At 39.8% G+C, this 18,794-nt stretch overlaps 1 long non-coding RNA gene across 1 annotated transcript; it reads left to right on the plus strand.

Annotated features, from left to right (window-relative positions):
- Positions 1 to 14,650: 14,650 nt before the first annotated feature.
- Positions 14,651 to 15,212, plus strand: LOC131256430 (uncharacterized). The gene is made up of 3 exons (XR_009176810.1): positions 14,651 to 14,821; positions 14,911 to 14,966; positions 15,104 to 15,212. It is a non-coding gene; the product is annotated as an uncharacterized LOC131256430 (long non-coding RNA).
- Positions 15,213 to 18,794: the final 3,582 nt, after the last annotated feature.

The raw sequence follows: 18,794 nt of genomic DNA on the forward strand, positions 1-18,794 counted from the left end.
CGATTTACTTATTAGGCCTTAGCCGAGGTTTCATTCGCAGTTCGTGGAGTAACTGACACGTGTCAGTATATTAATGGTAGTGAAATTTTACGTGGGAGTTTTTTTTTTTTTTTTGTTTCTCTGGCGGTGTAGGATAATTGATAGACACTAATAAATCATATCCTTCTAAATTTTTTACCTAGGGCCTCGCATTTGCGGGTGTATTACATGATATTAAAGCGTGTATGGTGTTTGGTTCGGAGCAGGCAACTGCAGTATTCCTGGCGCGCCAATATAGCATGAAGCAAAAAACTGCATCGATTGTACTCCTGAGCGTAATACATCCAGACCCTTCTTCATACATCCCAAGTGCCTCTCTAAGATCACTCATCTCTTCTTCTTCCCCGTGAACTTCAATCAATCTAACAAAGTCCTCAAAACCCAACATCCCATCTCCGTTTGAGTCGATGGACTCGACCACCGCTTTCGACGACTCCACCAACAGATCCTCTCCAATGGTCCTCATACAGCTCCGTAATTCTGTAGCAGAGATCTTCCCATCTCCATTTTCGTCCAAGTAGTGGAATACAAACACCAGTTTTATGCATGTGAATGAGGCTGGGGGCTAAGATGTGAGGGTTTGAAACGATGAGCGTCACGACATTGGATTCGAAGAGGCCCTTGTCTTTGAAGTGTTAGATCTTGAGCCTTAAGATGGACTTAGGATCCGCGGAGAGGAGTTTTGGAGTTGTGGCGATGACGGATTTGATGTGAGTTTATGAGAACCCATGAGATTTGAAGAAGGTGAGAACAGAATCTGGGTTCTTTGGGGTGTGTTTTAGCATTTTGGTGACTATTAGAGCCTTTTCTGGTGAGAGACGACATGAGTTTTTGAGGTATTGTAGGAAAATAGAAGGTGGGCTTGTTTGGGAATGGGATTTTAGAAATGGGTTTTGTAGGGATTGGATTTGGAGTGTTTGGACGTTGATTTGGAGGAGCTTTCTATAATGAAGGAAACGGAAGATCCTCTTCTTTCTTTTTTTTCTTTCTTTTTTATGAAGAAATTAAAGAGAGAGAGAGAGAGAGAGAGAGAGAGAGAGAGAGAGAGAGGGAGGGAAATGAAGGGCTAAGATAAAAATTTACAAATTTTCATTTTGATTTTTTTATTTTCCTAATGAGTGAATAGTAGAGATGAAGAATACCGGTGGCTACAACTTGTGCATGAGCTTCTCTGCCCTCTCGGAGCTCTATACAATGTGTGGCCCTTGTACATCGTTTCCAAACATTAATCTGTGCAAGAAGTTGTATACATGCTAGGACAATCTCCTATCCAAACATTGGTTAGTAGCATGTTTCTGATGGATGTATTCTGAAAATCATCCAACGTATACATGAATAATACTCGAATACAATACAATACACCCTAAACACAAATCCAAACAGGCCCTTAAAGTAAACCGTCTAAAAGGTGGAACACATTGTAAAGCAGCTTACATTCTGAAAATCGTATCGATTGAACAAATATATCCTCTGTTTTGTGGACACTTGTTTATGAAGCACAACCGTTGGTTATGTTTCATTCCAACCGTCCAATAAATGTTTCTTAGTCCAATAGTTAAATAAATTATAACGTGTTATATTTGGTTTATGGCGCTCCTAAATTTGTAGCCTAGGTGTGGCCAGTTCAATTCTAATTAACAGGCACAACGAGTACAATTTTATCAGATCTTACTTATCTTCATCCAGTGTGTGTGCCAAAGTATGGGAGAGGATTAGGTGTTACCCGGGTAACACATAAGTAGGTGTTGCCCTTACTGTAGGGCCCACCTTGATATTTTTTTGTATATCCATGCTGTACATCCGTTTTTCCTACCCATTTTATGAATTATTTATAAAAATTAAGAATATACAAATCTCATGTGGACCACAAAATAGGAAGCAATGTTGATTGAACGTTCACCATTAAAAACTTCCCAAGGCCCACCATAAGTATACCCATAATTTTTTCCAACATAGTAGACTTTTCGCCTCGGTTCCTATGTAATTGGGGCTAAAAAGTAGACTTTTGGCCTCCGTTCCTATGCATATGAGGCTAAAAAGTAGACTTTTTGACTCGGTTCCTATACAACTGAGGCTAAAAAGTAGACTTTTCGCCTCGGTTCCTATGCAACTGAGGCTAAAAAGTAGACTTTTCGCCTCGGTTCCTATCTAACTTAGGCTAAAAAGTAGACTTTTTGCCTCAGTTCCTATGTAATTGAGGCTAAAAAGTGGACTTTTTGCCTCGGTTCCTATGTAACTAAGGCTAAAAAGTCGACTTTTCGCCTCGGTTCCTATGTAACGGAAGCTAAAATGTAGGCTTTTGGCCTTAGTTCTTATGCAACTGAGACTAAAAAGTAGACTTTTCGCCTCGGTTCCTATCTAACTTAGGCTAAAAAGTAGACTTTTTGCCTCAGTTCCTATGTAATTGAGGCTAAAATACATATTTTTCACCTTCGTTCCTATGCAACTAAGGCTAAAAAGTAGACTTTTAGCCTCAGTTCCTTAGCAACTGAGGTGAAAAATGAACTTTTAGCATCAGTTCCTTAGCAATCGAGGCTAAAAAATACATTTAGCCTCAATTTTTTCAACTGAGGCTAAAAATTGTGGCTAAAGGCCTGTTTTCTTGTAGTGATTGAACGGTTACCAATTAAAACTCTTAGAGTCCACCATAATGTTTGTTTATTTGCCATCCAATCCAATGTATTGATGAGGTCATGATAGACTTAGATAAATGGAAAATAAAAATTACAACTTAAAACACAGATATCAACTTGATCCAAAACTTTTGGTGGCCTACAAAAAGTTTTTAATGGTCAGTCACTGCTATTTCCTATGGTGTGGTTTACCTGAGATTTGCATCTGCTTAAGTTTTTGGACCATGCCATTAAATAAGCTAGAAAAATGGGTGGACATTGTAGATATACAATGAATACATTGAGGTGAGCCCCATGGTCAGGATCACACCCACGTGGCTAGTTCTAGGTTGCAATTAATCTGCAGTCATTGTGCCCGGTGTGTCTCGCTGGGGCTAGGAAGAAGTCATCGCGTGAGGTGCACGTTAAAATAGAATCTTAAGTGACTTGGACTTTGAAATCTAAGCATCTGAGCTATGAATCAATGTCACTCAAGAGGAATAAATAAATAAAATACATTTGATTAAGCGACCTGTTGGGTACCACCCAATAAGAGAGTTTTTAAATTTATGTAAATTAATAAGTTATAAGCTCGTTTGACACTATTGTAAAATTAACTTATCGGATGAAAGTTACTTATAAGTTTCTAAATCTTTTGTTTTTTTCAACTTTTAACTTTTCTATTTCTCTCTCTCCATGTAATGTGATAGATGGTCTATATCAAAGGAAGCCCCACCCACATCAAAGTTGTGGCCTACATGATATACGGTTCACATCAAAGGTGAGTCCCACATTATGAATGATGCACATCAAGGTAAACCCACATAATGGATTGTCCATGTCGAAGATAGGCCCCTAATGATGAATGGTCCACAGCCAAAGTGGGGCCCGAATGATAGACGGCCCACATTGAAGGTCGGGCCCACACAAATGGATGGTCCATATCAAAGGTGGGCTCCACATGAGGGGCAGTGGATATTGAAGGTGGGCCACACATGATGGACAATAATTGAACATGAACCCTATATGATGGAGAGAATGTAAATCTATAAATTGTGGAATTGAAAGACCGTACGGTGCATCGGAGATGCGGATTGAGAAAATTGAACTCAAATCTGTACTTGGTTGAGATGCCATCACTATAAGACTAATGTTATAATCTTCTGCACCTTTCCCCCTTAGAAGCACCGAGGTGGAAATAGAAGCTTCAGACGTGTGTAAGATTGGGGACCCAGCCTTGTTTTTATAGTTGTGAGAGTTAAGGATATTAAAACCCATTGAAACTCCTCTCCCTTAGGCTCTACACAAATTTAACAATCTTAATCCAACTAAAATGTTGTGCGTACAACACATCCATAGCACACCACCCCTTATACAATTTTAGATTAATCACAACTGGAGTGGAGTCCGCCGATATGCCCGATCACCTTATCCAACCCTTAGGGAGATATAGACATTTGATTGATTAGGCCCACCTTATAGAATTCTTATATTCTTTCACTTGATCCACATTGATTAATGTCAAGGTTAAATTTTGAAAACATATTTTAATTTTAAAGAAAACATCTAAATGGTTAACCAATACTTTTGTTGAATAATACGGACAACACTTCTACAATCTGGTCCATCAAAACCACTAGTATTGGATCGTGATAGCAATCACAATATTTAATTTTGGTAAAGAGAGACTAAGTACGGTCACAAATACTATCAAATTTCACGACATAGATCATGGACTAGGAAGTATAGTATGAGGATTATACACGTAATGTAATCATATGTGCTTATCTTCAAGAGGTCTATGAACTTTCAAATATCTTCAACGAGATAAGACTTTAGTTCTACTTAAAATAATTTGCGCATATATAAAAAAAATTAATTAATTAATTTATATCAGAATCATCAAAACTTTATAAATAAGATCTCTTTAATGTTTATAAAAATAAAACACACTCAACTCCCACTAACTGAATAACTATGTGAGGTCAATGATTCTCATGGATGTTACATGATCTTCAAATGGCATAATAGGGAGCCCTTTAGTGACTGGATTCGCAATCATCTACTTAGTGTCGATGAACTCCACAAACATTATACGATTCTAAGCTATTTCCTTCACAACAACATACTTGATGTCGACATGTTTCGACCTTGATGAATGCTTGTTGTTGCTAGAGAAAGAAACCATAGCTGAGTTATCACAAAAGATTCTAAATGATTTTCGGATATGCTCCAATATCCATAAATCTAAGAAGAAACATTGTAACCAAAGTACCTGATTTGATGCTTCATGACAAGCAATGAACTTAGGTTTTATGGTAGATGAGGTTATCGTCGATTGTTTCACGTTTTTCCAAGACACAGTCCCATTAACCATCATGAACATGCAGCCTGAGGTGGACTTCTTTGTATGAACATAACCAGCATAATCTATATCTGAGTATCCAACCAATTCTAAATGATCATACCTTCTATATGTGAGTATGCAGTCTTTTGTCCCTTGTAGGTAGCGCAACACCTTTGCAGTCATCCAATGCTGCATTCCTGGATTAGAGAAATGCATGGTCAACATTCTAATTATAAAGGAAATATCTGGTCACGTGCATACTTGAGCATATACGATGTTCCTTACTACTAACAGGTGCGAAAAATCATTCATTCAATTCTTTTCGAAATCATTCTTTGGAGACTAGAACTAGTTGAATTTATCACCATTTATAATTGGCGATTGTCCAGGAGCATAGTTTTGCATGTCATATCTTTCGAGTACCCTATCAATATAAGCCCTCTGTAATATACTAAGCAATCGACGTGATCTGTCATGACGTATCTCGATGCCGATAACATAAGAGGCATAACCAAGATCGTTCATTTTAATCCTTTGAAATTAGAATTTCTTGGTATCGCTCATTATCCTAATATCACTGCTAGCTACACAAAAAATCACCAACATACAAAACCAACGAAAGTGAAGACTAAAGACCCAAGTGAAGACATAGCATCCAATAGCAAAGAACAAGTAAAAAAATGTGCCTTTGTGACCCTAACCCTTGACCCAAAACAACCCATATACCTCTAGATGATCTGGACCTAATAGGAATACCTAATTGATCATCCCTTAGCCTTAGGAAACTAAGAGAAATATGATAAATAAGGCTAGAAGATGTGTGAAGCTGTTGTGTAAAAGATAGCTCAAAACAGTAGTTTTCGACTACACTTCGATGACATCAAAGGCTTGCTCGATGACATCAATTGATTCACATTTTTAAAATATTTTTAATTTTCTTTTCTTGAGGATATTAGTTTTTCTCAAAACTAAATGCTTCTTTTGTTCAAATTTCTCAACTTTATTAAATATTCTTTTTTATTCCCACAAAATAGATTTTTATTAAATCACGATTTTTATTTTTACAAAATCTAATTTTTTTCTCAAACATTGTTAAACTTTTTAAACTTCTCAATGTTCTTTTTCGTGTGATATTACAAATCATTTAAATATTAGTTTTAATTAAAAAATAAAAATAAAAATTCCACTCATTTGATATAAAAAACAAAATAAATTTTCTTTTTGCATTCAATCATTTGTTAAAAAATAATCTTAGATACAAATATGTACAATTAAACTACTGAAATTCTATTAAAAACAATTATTAGACTACAAAAAAAAAAAAAAAAAAAAAAAAAAAAAACCATATTCTAAAAAAAATTGAAAATAATGTAAAGGCAAAAGTCCTTTTACGACGGACCTGATCCGTCACAAAATCAACTGAAAAGCGCGCTTTGTATTTTGGGCGGGAATCAAGTGCTAATTTTCCGTTGCCAAATCGAAATTTGCGACGGATTTCATCCGTCGTCTACTTACGACGGACAAAAATCCGTCGTAAATACGTCGTAATCAGATATTAGCGACGGATTTCGGTCCGTCGCTAAATTCCGCGACGTTCGGACTACGGATATTCCAGGAAGACGAGTTTAGCGACGGATTCAATCCGTCCTTAAGGAAGAGATTTTTGCGAGTGCGAGATGTTTTGATCCATTGTAGCAAAGTTTGACTGAATAACAGAAATAAGGTTATGTTACAACATAAAACAAGTACCAAAGCGAGAATTCTGTACTTCCTTGTTGAATAATAAAATTGCCACAAAAATAATAAAGATGGAAAATTGAGAATCATGACATCAAATGGAAGAACCGGCATAAGTTTTTCTTCTTCTTTTTTTTTTTTAAAAAAGGTAGAAGCAACATAAGTTCACAAACGAGCTTCATCAGGTATTTTGTAAAATTTTAAGAAGAAAAGGATAAAACTTTAAAGACTTCAAAATGAGAAAAATCTTGCAAATGATTGTTAAATAACCTACTAGTCCAGCCCATTACAGGTAGGGCTGTTAACAGGCCAGGTTCGGACCAGGGTGAGGTCTGTCCAAGCCTGTCCTGCAAGCCAAAACCTAGGCCCAAGTCCAGCGCGGGCCAGTGATGGGTCAAGACTAACAAGCCCAACCCCTGGCCATGATCTTTATGCATTCCTGGGCGGAGTACGGCCTAAGCCTAACCCCAGCTACCCTCTTTTATGCAAGATAAGGTTGTTCATTTGGGATACCCAATCGTGCATGATTTGACAAAAATGACCTTGAAGTCACATTCAGATTTAACTGACAGTATCCTAGACACAGCTCAAGCCTATCCCGGTTAACAAACAGGCTTAAACTTTACTCCCGGTCCAACCCTCAAGCCTGGTATTTCAGCCCAAGCCCAGCCCAAAGTGGGCCAAGCAAGAAAGGCCGACGGCCCAGCTCGGCTCATTGACACCCCTAATTACAGGTGGCTTCAGGCCTAGACTCTTGGCCCTAGACTCAAATTCAGGCATGAGACTAACAAGGGCATGTTGGAGTCAAGGTTGTTCTGTCAAGTCGGGCCACACCCCGGCTGCATGTATAGAATGACATGGAGGCACAAAAACACTGCCTCCAAAGCCACTAGACCCACTCCCTCTGTGTCTGTGTGTGTGTCTGTGCACATGTGTCATTTTCATCACTATCTTAGCATTTCTCCTAATAATTTGGAGTCAGTTTAATGGTAGATTAGCAAAATTTACAATCAGCTGCCAACCAAACATCAAACTTCCTCTTTTACCCAACTTCGGAACTGATGCTGGCAAAGGCTCAGATTGACAGCATGCGAATCCACCAAAGTCCCACCCCGTTGTAACCCCAACCAACTAAGGGTGGCAATGGGCGAGATTGCATGCATGGTCCGATTAATTTTTGGGCCAAGTTTAGACTCAAGTGACCCAATGCTGCCTGACCCGAATTTTTATATACATGTGTTATATCCTACAAATATGGCGTTCTAATCCTTAGGCAACCATCTATCTTAAATCTGGATTATTGGTTTCACTCCACTAAAATGTTTTTTTTTTTTTTTTTTTTGTGTGCATGTGTGGCCCACTTGATAAACGGATAGATTAGAAAAATTCAACGGTGAAATAGGGATTTTATCCACTTTTGGGTCAGGCTGGGTCCAATCGGGTTGGGCCCAAGCACAAACAATTTGTTTTCTGGTCAGTCTTGGGCCTGCTATGCTTGGTCTCTGCCGGGCCCAGGCCTATCCTAGCCCAGTTCAAAACCGGCCCATTCCCACCCCTACAGCCAGGTTTGGTCGAGTCGGATCCGACGAGTCGGGTCGGCTCCTGCCCACCTCTAAATTGGCAACACACCACCAAGGTTGTGTACAGCATGCAATCGGCTTACACAGGAGTTACACGGATTTGCCATGAAAGCCTTTTGCATATACAAGCGGTGGAGCCCACCATGACATTTGTAAGAAATGCATCCTGTTTATCAGTTTTTACGTGTCATTTTAAGACATACAGCAACTAATGCCGGTCAATCTAAAATTCAGGTGGGCTGCCCGAGAGGAAAAAGTGAGAAAAGAAATGTCTACCTATGAAGCCTTTCTGGGCTCCACCTTGATAATTATATGGCATGGATGACCTAAAATCATTACAAAAAAAAAAAAAAAAAAAAAAAAAAAAAAAAAAAAAAAATAGCCTGATATACGGATATCTGTGGCCATATGAATGACTGCGATTGAATGACCACCATTGAAACATTCATATGATCACAAATGTTTGTATATCAGGCTGATGTTTTTATGTTTTTAGTGGTTTGGAACGGTCCACATAAAACATTCATAATCATTTATTGGGCCCAACGAGATGTGGTTCACAAATCCAGCCATCCATTGAGTGTGTCCCACTTGGATGAGGGTTAGACCAACTTTTAGCCGCCTCCAAAACTCAGGTAGGCCCCACCAAGTGCTTTTATATGTTTTAGGCATGTCTTCACATGATTTTAGATGGTATGGCCCACTAAAGTTTTGTATATGGCTGATTTTTGGGATATCCTATAACCAAAAGGGGAACCATCAAATGCATGGTATTGATGTTTGACATACATCACGTTAGGGCCCACAGAGCTCCAAAGTCCCCATGAGGTCGACCTCACGTGTGTGTGTGTATGGGAAATGGTACTATGAGGTCAAGTGCGCAAGTGACGGGAAGCAATGACAGCTTCTCGGGGAAGAAAGCCAATATGATAGGAAGATAGTTAGGGCCCACCGTCATGTTGTGAGAAATCCACACAGTCCATCTGTTTTTCCATGTCATGTTAAGGCATGAGATAAAAAATGGGGTATTTACAAAACTCAAGTGGGCTGCAGGGTAAGAAGCATTGAGGATTGGACGTACTCTTGTTGAGCATTTGTGGGGTTACAGAAGTTTTAGATTGAGGTAATATTTTTGTATCGCCAGTTCATCCCAGTATGAATGACCTTGTGAATGGGACGGATGGCATATAAAAATAACAGTGGACCTTTGGAAGTTTCAACGATAGGCAATTCCCTACTCACATTTTCTTATCGTGTGGCCCACTTGAGTTCTAGATCTATCTCATTATTTTTCCCACGTCCTAACATGAATAGATAAAACAAATGAACAGAGTGGATTTCTAACAAGCATTATAATAGGCCCACCTATCTTTGTGTAGATAAAATTTCAATCCCACCCCATCCAAATTGGAGGCGGTCTGTGTGGGGAATATATCAGGTGCAACTCAGGCCTCACCCAAGAAGTTGCGGCGCTTATAGTAGGCTCACATTGACATATGAATTTTATATCCAAGCCGTCCATCTGTCTTTATAGATCATTTTAAAGAACCTGAAGCAGATCCAATTCTCAAGTTGACCAAACCATAGGAAAAAGTTGTGATTGACAATTAATCGGCCACTTAAAATTTGGATGAATACTATATTTGTTTTTCGACTTCATCCAAGGTTATGTAACTTATCAACAGGTCAAAGGGAAAATAAGCATGATGTAAACTTTACAGTGAGCGCAATGGGAAGTTTTTAATGGTATAGTATTCAATCACCACTGTTTCTAATAGTATGGTCACCTGAGAATTGAATCTTCTTTATTTTTGGAATCAAGACTAAAATTGTCTTCCAAAACAGAAGGACAGTATGTATATACAATATGCAAGTCAAGTTGGACCCTATGGTAAGGGACGCACTCTCTTAGGTTGGCCTGCTCGCCGCACCTAATCTGCTCTCCCTTCCCCGTGAAGCCGAGTGGCTGGTGTGCCACACGCTACCGACCCTGGTGGTTTGATGTCGTAGCCAGGTTTTGTGAGCCCCACCATGATGTAAATATTATATCCACACTGTCCATCCATTTGGCAAAATCATTTTAGGGTATTGGCACAAAAATTAAGAAGATCCAAAGCTTAAGTGGACCATAACACAGAAAGTAATAGGGATTAAATGCCTACCATTGAAAACTTCTTGGGCCGCAAAAGTTTTGGATCAAGATGATATTTGTTTGGTCCCTTCATCCAGTTCCGTGTGACATTACGAACATGTTGGATGGAAAATAAACATCATGATGGGCCATGGAAAGGTTTCAACGGTGGGCATCATTGTCTGTTATGGTCCACTTGAACTTTGTATCTGCCTCAGTTTTGCGCTCATGCTCTAAAATGATCTCTTAAAATGGATAGACGATGTGGATATAACATATATATCATGGCGGGTCCCACAGAATTGGCGACAGGAACACACCCTCGAGATTGTATAATACAGATTTCTGCCCCTTTTTTTTTTTTTTTTTTTCTGGACAACATCTCCACGGAATATTTTGAAATTTTATCATCCAACTGCTCAAGCGAAGACATGACTCAACCTTATGTTGAGGGTCAAATATTGCATATCAGACCCATTTATTGCATGGATTTACAAGCATGATACCGTTTAATAGCCTGATTTAATTGTATTTGTGATGCAGAGTGTATTTACAAGCATGAACTGAAAAAGGGTGTTTAAACCATGGATTTAACGCTCTGATGATACCCAAGGCAAGGGACGGACTCCAGGGGACGAAGATTGATGGAATTATGCATCAAGGATCCGAGGAAATCAGGCCATTCGCATTAAAGAGGCCCGAAATTGGTGAAGAATGCAAGATCACATAGTTCCCGCCATCTGATTGGCTCAAAACTTTATACATGGCCTGAGGGCCATAAATTAGTCGTACATATCAAATTTCAGCCATCGGATCACTATGGAAGTGCCCCAACTGACAAATCAACCCATAAACCATTGATTCTGGGCCCACCTGATATCTGGAACTGTCTCAACTTTGGTCTCGGCGATTTAAATAAGATGAGGAAACAAATGGATGGTTTGGATTTTGATAGAACATCACAATGGGCCCCACATATACAACGTGTGTATATGAGGTACACACGTACCCGAGCTGCACCAAACAAGCTAAAGCGGGTCAGCAGCGCTGACCCGCATCTTCTTCCCAAAAACGGAATTTCCGTTTCACGCGGCGAGATGAACGGACGCGGTCCGTTTTTGCGGACGCTAGTGGGCCCCACACATTGCTCTAGTAGGAAATCCAAACCATCCATCGTGTAGAGGGTCATGAGTTCTTCAAACCCATGTTAAACTTTTACACCCATGCATGCACATGTGCGCGATACAAAGGCCACAAACAGGCGGTCCTGCGACGTTCAAAACGATTTTTGGGGTGATTTCTTCTCTGGGCCGCATCAATGGACGTTCAAGACCACCCATTATTAACCGAAATTTCGTCCTGAATCCAATGGACGGGGTGGATTTTCTAGAAAATACCTCTGTGGGGCCCACCGAACACGTCAGCGCCTCTGCGTATGCCTTACGCGCGTTCGGGAAAACCGGGATTTGCGGACGATAGTGGGCCACGGTCATCGATATTTTTAGTGATCCATACCGTCCATTGTGTTCACAGGGAGGCCAATACCCTAGCCAAGCTTTCAGAATTGTCAGGTAGGTCGATATCACGCCGCAAAGACACTCCAAACGCAAGTCGTTTTGCGTTTTTACTGCGCAGACGAACTCAGTTGCTGCGAAAGCTCTTCTATTCCGACTCCAACACAATCTCTTATGCGAAAAACTTCCCCATGGAGGACGGAAATTGGGTGCCGACGAGGGTGCTATAAAAAAAGAGAGAGAGAAAGTGTAAAAGAGGGGAGGAAAACGGAGGAAAACGGAGGAAGGCTGGACGTGGGAGCTGTGCTCGGTTTAGGTTGGCTGCTGCACAGTGGCAGCGTGTGGAGGTGGCTTGGGTTTGGGCTGGAATGGGAGTAGAGGCTGGACAAGTCTCGGTTTTGAGGATTGAAGGAGGGGAAGCCTTCACGGGAGAGAAAGTTTGTTTGTTCTCTTTAGTTTTTTTTTGTTTTCTTCTTCTTCTTTTCTTTTCTTTTTGAGATTTAGCCTAATCATAATTATGTTAGGCTAAACCTCTTAGCTAGGGCTAAGAGGTGAAGCTTGTAGTCTGATGGGAGAGACTTTGCTTGTGCCCCATTGTTTAGCCTTACTGACGTTGATTTTTAGTTCAATTAAAAGGAATACTTTCAGTTTTATTTAATGGTTTGTTGTGACTGAAATTACAATAGATCTGCGATGGCTTTGAGTATTTCTTCCTCCTTTTGATGTTTATGACGTCAGGAAGCCCTGTTGTTCACCATCGTCTCCTGGGCATGGTTGGATGATCGTACCCTTCCTAACTCTCATGCATTATGGATTGGTTGGTAATTAGTTTAATCCTGTTGTTTGCTTTGTCTCCTGGGCATGGTTAGATGATGGAATCCATTCTAATTCATATACCTTTCATCTCTTGAAAACCAGATCAAGTAAGTTCAGTTTGAATTCCATAAACCTTGATGCAGGCATAAGATCTCCCTGATCTCAACAAGTGGATCCTCTGAATCCCTAGTTTCCTTCCTCTGAATTACTTAAGTTTTAGATAATTAGTCCACAATTATTCTTTAAACTTACATTCGATTTTGATTACATCTTAGGCTAGTTCTATTTCTACCTAGTTTCAGGAAACGTACAGGTATCAGTCTCTGTGGATTCGACCTCGGTCTTACCGAGTTTATTACTACATCACAACCCTGCACTTGGGGAGTGAACAAGTTTTTGATGTGTTGTATGCAGTCGACCTCATAGTACCATTTCCTATATATATATATATATATATATATATATATATATATATATATATATATATATAGAGAGAGAGAGAGAGAGAGAGAGAGAGAGAGAGAGAGAGAGAGAGAGAGAGAGAGAGAGAGAGAGAGAGAGAGAGAGAGCCATGCTCATGTGCGCACCTTTGCACACGTGTCATGAGTGTCTAATCAGAACGGTCCATGTGATGTGGAGTCCCATGAAACCCTAGGGGATAGATTTTCACCTGATCAAAAATTTCGGTGGACCATAGCAAAGAGAAATGCAAATCAAGGGAGGAAACTATTTTCATTTTTCATGGCCCAGCAAAGTTTTGGATCAAAGTAAAAGTTGGGCTTGGGGGCTTTCATGAGGTGTTGCTTCATGTCAACCGTTCAGATTTTAGATTCACATCACATATGATGAGTTCTCAAAAAAGTGAGCATTTGGGCATTCACATAAGGTATGATGAATTCTCAAAAAAGTTCTCATGAGTCCGCGTGATGCAACACCCCAAGAAGAACCCGGGCCCAACTTTTACTTTGATCTAAAACTTTGGTGGGCCATAATAAAAGAAAACAATTTCCTCCCTTGATTTGCATCTCTCTTTACGCCCACTAGAGTTTTAGATCAAGGTAAAAATTGGTTCCTTCAAGTTTCGTTGGATGCTGCATCACATGAACCATTCATATTAGACACCCGTGACACATTACGAATGTGTGCACGTGTGTAGGTGAGCATGCCTATATATATATATATATATATATATATATATATATATATATAGAGAGAGAGAGAGAGAGAGAGAGAGAGAGAGAGAGAGAGAGAGAGAGAGAGAGAGAGTCATGCTTACCTGCGCATGTGCGCACCTTTGCACACTTCTCATGGGCATCTAATCTGAACGGTCCATGTGATGCAGAATCCCATGAAACCCCAATGTATAAATTTTCACCCTAATCTAAAATTTTGGTGGGCCATAGAAAAGATAAATGAAAATCAAGGGAGGAAACTATTTTCATTTTTCATGGTCCACCAAAGTTTTGGATCAACCTAAAAATTAGGCTGGGGGGTTTCATGATGTGCTACTTTACGTGGATCGTTCAGATTTAGGAGTCACATCACGTATGATGAGTTCTTTAAAAAGTACACACCTTGGTTCGGACACTATTTAAATTTTGGAGTCACATCACGGATGAGTTCTTAAAAAAGTTCACACCTTGTGTGTGTGTACACACACACACACTTTGATGCGGACACTGTTTAAATTTTTACAACATAGGTAATCATTTTGTAAATTAATTTCTTACTCCCAAAATTAGTTATTTCAATATTGAAGGAGTTGTTCCCAAGAGGAACAAGACATCAACCAACAGATTATGAGGTTGTCTTTAAGCCCACCAGTTGCTCTGTTATAGGATCTTGCTAAATCCCCATTTTAAATTTAGATAAAGTCAGTAAATGTTTTAGCTATTAGACTATCAAAAATACATCAAGGGCATCGATTCTCAAATTAGCAATATGCTGACTTTCATTTTGTAGGATGCCAGAGGCAAGGAGATTGAGGATGTATTGATTCTCTCGGAGATCATTTGTACCGTATGGACTATATGGACTTGGTTCAGGTTGGGCATTGCATCTCTTCCATCATTGTGCATCGAGGTTAAATTCATTTTCACAAACTTGTTAATCTTTGGAATTACTTCATTTCCAGGGCCATCATCAAAGTGGCGCAGATATTACTATTGCTTATCTCCCTATGGATGACAGGTATTAATTAGAACCAATTCTTGTGGTTGCAGAATCTGAATGAGATTTAATCCTATAAATATCTATCAACTACCTTTTTCTTAAAAAAATTAATTCATGGTTGTATACTAATTTGGAGCATCTTTCTTCCTTGACAGCCGAGCCTCAAACTTTGGTTTAATGAAGATAGACAACAAAGGAAGGGTTCTTTTCTTTAATGAAAAGCCCAAAGGAGAGGAATTGAAAGCAATGGTAATTATCCCGATACCTTTATATATGTTTGCATCTACTGATAGGATTAGACTGAAATCAGACCTCATGAGCATGAAGCGATTCTACAATTTTGCATGATTGCGTGATCTTCGTTTCAAATTCCTTGAATCTTCTAAGGTATGGTATTCAAGCTGCATGTAGATTCTATGATTTTTAAAAGAAGATGAAATTGAAGTTTGATAAGAAATGTTCCCTACATATCTAATCCAGTGAACCGTCACATCTTTTGTTCGAAATGAGTGACAACGCACATGAATTGGCATGCAGAAAATATACTTGAAGTTCCTTGTGTGATTCATTACTATTATTACTCTTTTCCAAGTCATGATTCTCCTAGGACAGTTCCAGTCTCTGTGAACAATTTTCAATGTTGATTCTTCATGGAGATATGTCAAACCTCTAGTTATCCCGACACATATCCTGTGACTCATCAACCAACCCAATTTCAGCGGACATTCTTCGGGCCTATAGATGTCCAAAAACAAAAATCAGACATGCATTTTATTCACACATCATGACACCAATTATAAATGTTGGTGAAGCAAATCATACCAAACAGCGCACAAGGAAGTTATTTGATACTCCAGCAGCACATGATGCCTAATATGCAGGCACATCAATATGAACAAGTTAACTTCTGATGTAGAGCGGGTCGTGGACAGTTTCATGGCCAAGACGGATCAGAAAAGGCCCGGTCGACGACAGAAGTAATCTGGACCATCGGACCTTAGATCGGGCGTATCTCGCAATCCGGAATGAGTTATCTGACGTAAAATATATGATTTTGGTGTAGAACGATCTACTTTAGCTAACCAACCCTGCTATGCCGGGTTGCATAGCCCGGAATTGCGAAAAACCCCTGAATCGACGGTCGTTTTCCTGTTTTAATTTCGTTTTTACTATAATAGTAAGTTTTAGTTTGATTATAACTCTTCATCCGTCGGGCTTTAAGAGTTGCACCCAACGTGAAAAGAGCTTAGAATAATTAGGAGAACGGTTTGGTGAAGTCAAATAGGACACTTACTATTTTTTGCCAAAAACCTTGCGCACTAGTAGACATCATGACCGTCTACAAATAATAACTTTACTATTTATAGTAAGTTGCGAATTCTAAGTGTTTTAGTTGTAGTTTGATTCTGATTTCTTTCCCATTGCTTGGTACCCCTATTTAAAGGGTTGTGAACTCATTTTTTATTCATTCATTAATCAATTTCAAATTCATTAGAATTTATTTCTATTTTCTGCTTTCTTTCCTCGTGGATTCGTGAAGTCTCTGTGAGGAGTCCAGAGAAGTTCCGTGGATTCGGAATAGTTATCCTCTTGAGGAAGATGGTGCTCGACCTCACGTCCTCCCCTATGTCAACTTCACACATCCAGTGCAAGCAGGTCTTGCTGTCAGTGTTCTCTTTAAAGCTGTCCAAGTATCTGTTTGAAAATTATTGATAAAGAATAGAAAACCAGACTGCAGAAAGGAAAGATTGATCAATTCAGAACACAAATATTACTTGACTGATTCATGTGCTGTTTGGATGGATAATTCACACCTACAGTCCAGATTGAGTAATTACTCCATTCTTGCTATTTCTATATTTGAAATCTCATGATTTGTACCCATTTCATGTCCCTATTGCAGGCTGCTCCACAGGCAAGCTCACAGGTTCAGAATATTTACATTTGTACCTTCCAGGTTTTTGTTTTTTAAGTTTTACAGAGGTTTTTAAGTTGTACATTTCTGCTTGTTCTTTTCATGTAGACACTAGTGATTTGCTTTGCTTGTGAAACTCATGGAGTTTCATTGTAAGCCGAACCGATTGCAAATGAAAACAATGCGGTTCCAAGTAAACAATAGTTACGAACATTTTCTTTTCTTTTCTTTTTAGATTTTTGAAACTCACATGTGCACAGGCAATGCTACACCTTACGTGTGAGTACGTGCAAAGGCACTCAGGGGAGTTGAAAGGGCAAAAATGCCCTTGGCTTGAAGGGCTGCATGAGGAAAAAACAATTCAATGTCACTCCTCACTCTGCAGCCTCCAAGCAAAGCCCCCCAAACAGCGACATCAGGTTCAAAAGGCATCTCTCTAGCTTGCAAATGTGCTTCCTCGAGCCTACCATTTCGGCCAAGCAAATCAATCAAACACCCATAATGCGCGATCTTTGGATTCATCCCAAAATCTCTCTTCATACTAAATTTTGCTAGGGCCCACTATGATGTTTATTTGCCATCCAACCTGTTCATAAGGTCATACAGACATGGATAAAGAAAGGAAAACACAAATATCAACTTGATCCAAAACTTCTGTGAATTCAAGAAGTTTTTGAAGGTAGGCCTTCAATCCCCACTGTTTCTTGTGGTGTGGTCCACTTGAGCGTTGGATCCACTTCATTTGGGATCATGCCCTAAAATGATTTGAAAATATGTATGAACGGCGTGGATAAAACTAATAAATCATGTTGGGGATGATTTTCAGTCCCTTGTTCTAACATTGGGTGATCCACTTGATGGTGGAAATGGATTTCAAATTAACACCATAGGCAAGGCCCATCTGAATCTCCAACCCTTTGTGACCTGAAATTACTCGTACGTCTCTCGTGGTATTCATCTCTCAAACCTGAGTGGTGCCGCCTGTGCAGACAACCATCCTCGTATTTTTACAGGGCCCACCGTAATGTGTAAGTAAGATTCGCTCCCATCATTAGATGTGTTATTCCATTCCTAGCCTAGAGCCAAAAAATCATGCTAACCTTTGATTCAACTCGGCCACGGCAATGGAAACGGTAGAGAGAGATGTCCACCCTTGATTTTTACCAAGCTCAACATGACAAGAACGTTCAATCCACTCCAACCATTAATATGACACTAAAAATCTATGGCTTATGTCCAAAAATCGGGGGTATACGTGATTCAGGTGGGTTGAACTAATGAAAATAGTTTGGAGGGTGAGTTTTTCTTGTACACTGTTTTTAAGCATGAGGTCCACTTGAACCATGGCTGAGGCTGATTTTTTATACATGGTTCTAATATGGGGTGACTCACCTGATGGTTGGGGTGGATTTCATATTAACACTATGTTGTGGCCACCATAGCTAGCTACTTTTCCTCTTAGAATAACTTTTATGTGTATTGTTATTAAATAGCATTAATTAGTCTTGGAATTCATCAACTACACTACAACAAAATAGGGCTTAGCCGACTGATGGGCTTACCCTTTGCCCGCAGCCCATTTTAACGGCTGCGGGTAAAGGGTCCCTTTCTATTTAAAAAAAAAAAAACATAAAGTCGTATCTCCCTCTCTCTGCCTCTCCCTCTCCATTGCCTCTTGCTCTCCTTCCCTCTCCCTCTCCCTATCACACGCTCTCCTTCTCCCTCTCTCTCTCTCTCCCTCTCCCTCTCCCTCTCCCTATCGCACGCTCTCCTTCTCCCTCTCTCTCTCTCTCCCTCTCCCTCTCCCTCTCCCTATCGCATGCTCTCCTTCTCCCTCTCTCCCTCTCCCTCTCCCTCTTGCGTGCTCTCCCTCTCCATCTCCCTCCTTCTCTCTGCCTCTCCGGCCCTCTCCCTCTTGCGTGCTCTCCCTC

Source organism: Magnolia sinica, chromosome 9 (assembly GCF_029962835.1).
Source record: "Magnolia sinica isolate HGM2019 chromosome 9, MsV1, whole genome shotgun sequence".
Classification (NCBI taxonomy): domain Eukaryota; kingdom Viridiplantae; phylum Streptophyta; class Magnoliopsida; order Magnoliales; family Magnoliaceae; genus Magnolia; species Magnolia sinica.